The following is a 6108-nucleotide window of genomic DNA, read 5'->3' as shown; positions in this document are numbered from 1 at the left end:
TTTAACTAAAAATGAATGCAACTTGCATTTGTAGGAAAATGCAAGTGGGGGGGGGGGGGGGGGGTTATAAATAAATATTGATTTATTTATATGCAATAAGATAACTTAATTTAATGTAGATTTAATTAAATGGGGAAAGGGGATTTAATCAAATAAATAAAATTTATTCAATTAATGGAAGAAAGGGGAACTAATAAAATGTTGAATTTAATTAATGGTTGGTCTAGAGGAAAATGGATATATTAAATAAACCTTAGTTTAATTAGTAGGTGGATAAAAGATAATTAAACAAATAAAATTCATTTAATTAAGTGTGGAGATTTAGGTGTCTACACTAACTTTACATGGTATACATGAAAACATGTCTACTCTAGAGTTGAAAGGATTCTCAAGTAGCTTGATAGAGTCATTCTAACAAGTAAACCTACATTTTATGTTGTTAATTATTTTTTAATCATTTTCAACCATTTTTATAGGTTTTATATTAAATCACAAGTTCTCATATCCAAGTCATTTGTCTCCCCATTAGGTCATTGTTATGCTTTGAAACCACTCTTGTTCATATAGATCAAATTTAAAATCCAAAGACACATCATTACAATAAGATTGTTTCTAGATTCAATGGTTGAATTATTCCATCAAGTGTGATTATAACTTTTACACAATAGTCAACACTAGCTACAAATTTTCTACCACTATGTATATAAAAGACCACTTTAGAGGTTGGCCACACATTTTTTTAGGTTGGAATAATGACCATTTTGTTGGCAATTGACACTCATCTGGTAGTCACCTTCTGAGGTGAATTGTATTTGTGTGTTGTCATTGATGGCAACTCATCTTCATGGTATTTCTTCATCCGGACTCATCACTTTATCATTTTGTCTAGATAAGGCCAACTGGTATACACCCTATGGTTTACACTTGTTTATTGGGATTTGCAAGAAGATTGCATTAATGATATGTTATGTTGTCATTGATGTCAATTAAACAGGTAATGATATTGTTGATATTGTCTTGTAACCAGTAGGAAGAGCTTTGTGAAGGATATTGTAAACCGGTATGTAAGTTTGTGAGTTGAACCAGTAACCAGAGTAAAAAGTTAAATCCTTTCTATGTTATGTAACTAGTAGACCTTACTAGTTGTTTTTGTTAAACCCTAACCGATTAAGGTTGTTGAATTGGTTATGTTGGTTTATGATCTGATGTTGAGCGATAATGATGGTGACATGTAAGGTCATTGTATGAAGACAAGGTCAATTGTTTTGGTGTGTTTGTTTGTTTGTCTAGGGAATGAGAAAATTGTATTGCATTTATTGCAAAGCACGTGATGAGTTACTGAGCTCGATGAAGCAGTAATCAAGGAGCGGTTGAGGTTTTCTTGATTGATGTGTAGAGATTGCTATGAAATCCAACGGTCATGCTTGTACCGACTTGTTTGTAATCTCGATGAGAGGATTAGATTTTTATAGTGTTACCGACCTAATTGATTTGTCTTTAAGGTCGATGAAGTTGTTTTTTTTAGTGTTGGCAAGAGTTGGTAGAAATCAATTGAGTGTGTGGTTATTGAACCAAAGAATGAGTCTGCAGTTTGAGTAAAGGTAGATAGAAGCTTAAATGGATTTCATCAAGTAGGTGTAGTGCTATTCAGACAGATCAAGAAACTCTTGTTGTTTTTTAACAATTACAGTAGAATTGAAATCCCTTAACCGGGTAAGCTCTAACAAGCTCAGTTACTTATTAAATCCTCTAACAAGGTGGTCCATTAGATTGGATTTTCAAATCCTCTAATGAGGTTACTCCTTACAGGGTACTTTCTTCTAACAAGCCATTTGTAGTCAATCCCTTAACCGGGTGATTCCTAACAAGATCAGTTCTTAACAAGAATTTTGTAAAAGCTTTAACAGGCTTGGCTCCTAACAGGGCAAACTTCAGAAGAGTTTAGATATTATCTTGTGAGTCCCATCTCACCATGGTTTTTACCTATTTGGGTTATCTGCGTATAAAAATGTGTGTCATGTGGTGAATTTTTTTGTGGTTATGATCTTATGGTTGATTTGATTAACTACTTAACTATTTCTTATAAGGCATGATAACTAGAAGCATTGAGAAATGAAGCATTGGCATATGATAAAGGATTTGGATGTTTACAAGTTAAATATTGTTTACTATTGACAATGGCATTTCATTGATAAGTTTACTTTGTATGTTTGAATTTGAGTTTGGGAAGTTTGTATCAATTTTTCTATTTACTAATTCACACCCCCCCCTCTCAGTTATCTACTAGATACTTATTCTTTCATCATACCATTAATTAGTATCAGATCATCTCAGGGCTTCTAAGGTCTAAGCCTAACAGCTTGAGGAAAAGATCTGCTAGATCATGATGAAGAAGGAAGGTCTGAAGTTCAACAGAGAAAACTATAGGATATGGAGCGACAGAATGAAGATTTACATCAAGAGTCTGAGAAGTCAGTATTGAGATCATGTAGATACTAAGACTCTGACTGATGATCAGAAGAAATAACTGTAAGAAAATCATCAAGCATTGGAGGCTATTATCAGTTCCCTGTCTAATGCTAAATATGTAGATGTTCATGGTCTTAAAACTACATATGAAGTATGGAAAAAACTTGAAGATATTTATAGCAGTGATGAACATGTTAAGATTTCTAAAGAAGAGAGTCTAAGAGGAAAGTTTGATGACATGAGGATGTCTGAAGATGAGAATATCCAGCAGTATGGTCAAAGGATAAAAGAGATAGTCGGTGAAATTAAGAGTGTAGGAGGGAAAGGGGAAGATGCCACAATAATCAGTATGGTACTGAGAACCCGACTACCAGTCTATGCTATTTGAGTTGCATCTATTCAAGAGCTAAAGTCCATTGACAAAACTAAGGTAACTCTTGACTCCATCATTGGAAAGCTTACTGCTTTTGAACTAAACGATTATAATGGCAGTGTATAGAAATCTGAGTCTACATTTAGAGTTTTTGTTTGTAACCCATCTGTGAGAAAAAGTATAGATACTAGTCATGGTTATGAATCTAGATCCAACAGAGATGTTGATGATGAATATAGTTTAGTGGATCTTGAAGCATTATTAGCAAAACGGTTGCCTAGAGGCACTGGTAAATACAAAGGTAAATTACCTTTAAAATGTTTTGCATGCAACAAGATTGGTCACATAGCGGCTAACTGTCCTAATGGTGAAAATGAACACAAGAGAGATAAATTCGAGAAATATAAGGGTAAAGGAAAAAGAGATTGTCTTATTGCTATTGATAATCATATCACTAATGAAGAATATGATGGTTATGCTAGTGAAGATATTGTGTTTGTGGCTATTAAGGAAGGTATATCAGACCAGAATGCATTAGTATCCAGGATGGATAACTCTGATGATTGGATCATTGATAGTGGTTGTTCACATCATATGACCAGTGATCGAAGCAAATTTATTTCCTTGAAAGAATTTGATGGCGGTGTTGTTATATTTAGCAATGACTCACCCTGCATGGTTAAAGGTAAAGGAGTTATTTCTATTAATGGGAAGAGCAATGTAGATGATGTCTACTGGGTTGAAGGACTAAAGCACAATCTTTTGAGTGTGGCACAACTCAATGACATAGGATACCCACTAAAGTTTTAAAATAGTATGTGCAAAATCATTGACAACAAAGGTGAATTGATTGCAACTGGGAAACAAACTAAAGGTAACCTGTTTCACCTTAATTCTAAAGTTAGCAACTATTTTATTGCTGAAATAGATGATAGTTGGCTTTGTCATAGGAGATTTTATCATATAAACTTTGATAACATTGTTAAAGTGAGTAAGTCCAAGACAGTGAGAGGTTTGCCTCAGTTAGACAAACTAGTTAATGCTCTTTGCAAAGAATGTCAGTTAGGAAAGATGACTTCTTCAACTTTCAAAAGAAAATCCTTTTCAATGCAGCACTTTTTAATTTGGTTCATACAGATCTTTGTGGACTAATAAGAACAAAAATCATTCAAGGTGACAAATATTCTATGATTCTCATTGATGATTGCTCAAGGATGATGTGCATCACATTCTTGAAGGATAAGACTGAATCTTTTGGTAAGTTCAAAGCATTCAATGCCTTAGCTAAGAAAGAGAGCAGTAAGAAGATAAAATGTCTGAGGACAGATCAAGCGGTGAATATACTTCTAAGGAATTCACTAGGTACTGTGAAGAGAATGGTATAAAATGACAGCTTTCTGTACCAAGGACACCACAATAGAATGGTATCATAGAAAGAAACAACCGGTCAGTGGTTGAAGCTGCTAGGACAATGTTGATACAAGGAGGTGTAGCAAAAATCTTTTGGAGAGAAGTTGTCAGCACAGTTGTCTACACAATGAACAGGGTTTTGGTAAAGAGAGGTAACGAAAAGACTCCTTATGAATATTGGTATGGAAGATAACATGATGTTAGCTATTTTAAGATATTTGGAAGCAAATGTTTTATTAAGAGAGGTGATTGCATTAGATAATTTGAGGCTAAGAGTGATGAAGGCATATTTCTTCGCTATTCCACCAAGAGTAAGGCCTACAAATGTTTTAACAACCAGACACAGAGAATTGTTGAGAGTGTTGATGTTTGAGTGGATGAATTTCCTAAAGTCTCAGAAGGAATGAGTTTAGAGAAAAATGATAAAGATCCGTGCATTTTGTTTTCGGAAACAGAAACAGTGAAATCTAAAATCGGTAAAGTAAATTTTGATGCACCAGTCCAACCGGAACAGATAGATTCAGAAGAAGATGATGACAACAAAGAAGTTGAACCTGAAGATAATGATCATGTTATTCCTAGATATGTGAGACTGAATCACAATCCTGAGAAGATTATTGGAGATAAGGATGTTGGAGTACTAACCAGAAGAAGAATCAAAGATAATTTTTGCATGATCTCCACCATTGAACCAACAACTGCAAAGGAAGCATTTGGTGATGATCATTGGGCTAAATCTATGGAGGAGGAATTGGATCAAATTGAGAAAAATAACACTTGGCCCTAGTACCTCGACTGGTAAATAAGAATCTTATAGGTACTAAATGGGTATACAGGAACATGTTGAATGAAGATGGTGTTGTAGTTCGCAACAAGGCAAGATTAGTCTGCAAGGGTTATGTGCAAGAAGAAGGAGAAGATTATGGAAAAACTTTTGAACCTGTAGCAAGACTAGAAGGTGTTAGAACTTTACTTGCATTTACAGCCCATAAAAATTTCAAGGTATATCAGATGGATGTTAAGTATGCATTTTCTAATGGGATATTGGAAGAAGAGGTGTACATAGAGCAGCTAGGTAGTTATTCTTTGACTGATGAGAAAGACATGGTATGCAGATTTCATAAGGCTTTATATGGATTACAACAGGCACCCAGAACATGGTATGAAAGGCTTCATACACATCTAATTAAGATAGGCTTTTTGAGACCCAATGATGATACTAACATATATCTCAAGTTTGGAGGAGATGACATACTGGGTAGTGAAGTATTTGTTGATGATATTATATTTGGAAGTAATGATGTCGTGAGCAATAGTTTTGCAGAGGAAATGAAAAATGAGTTTGAAATGTCTTTAGTAGGGGAAATAAAAAAAATTCATAGGCCTGCAGATACAACAAATGAAGAATGGTATTTTCATTACATAGTCTAAGTATGTGAAAGAGGTTTTGAAGACATTTTACATGAGTGACTGTGAACCAGTTGGGACACCAATGGTTACAGGTTGTAAGTTGTCCAAGGAAGATGAATCTAAGTCTGTTGATGAGAAGGAATACAAGTCAATGATTGGAAAAATGCACTATGTTGTTCACAGCAGACCGGACATAGCCCATGCGGTTTAGTTTTAATGAAAAGTGTTCTCAACCTTATTCATCAATTGTTTAGCATTTCTATTATTTTAATAATTTGCTTGTATGGTAAAAATGTGATTGCTTTTGTTCTATGATTTCCTTAATTAGTCCAAGTAAGTTCACTTAAAAGTAAAATACTTTGGTTGAGTATATTTTGTATCATTTTAATATTGTGGATTCTTACTTCTTTCATGATGAGTTGCTTTACAACATACAAATGAAGTGG

The sequence above is a fragment of the Cryptomeria japonica genome, chromosome 5 (assembly GCF_030272615.1).
Source record: "Cryptomeria japonica chromosome 5, Sugi_1.0, whole genome shotgun sequence".
Classification (NCBI taxonomy): domain Eukaryota; kingdom Viridiplantae; phylum Streptophyta; class Pinopsida; order Cupressales; family Cupressaceae; genus Cryptomeria; species Cryptomeria japonica.
The sequence above is the reverse complement of the archived record's forward strand: the minus strand, read 5'-3'. Positions refer to the sequence as shown.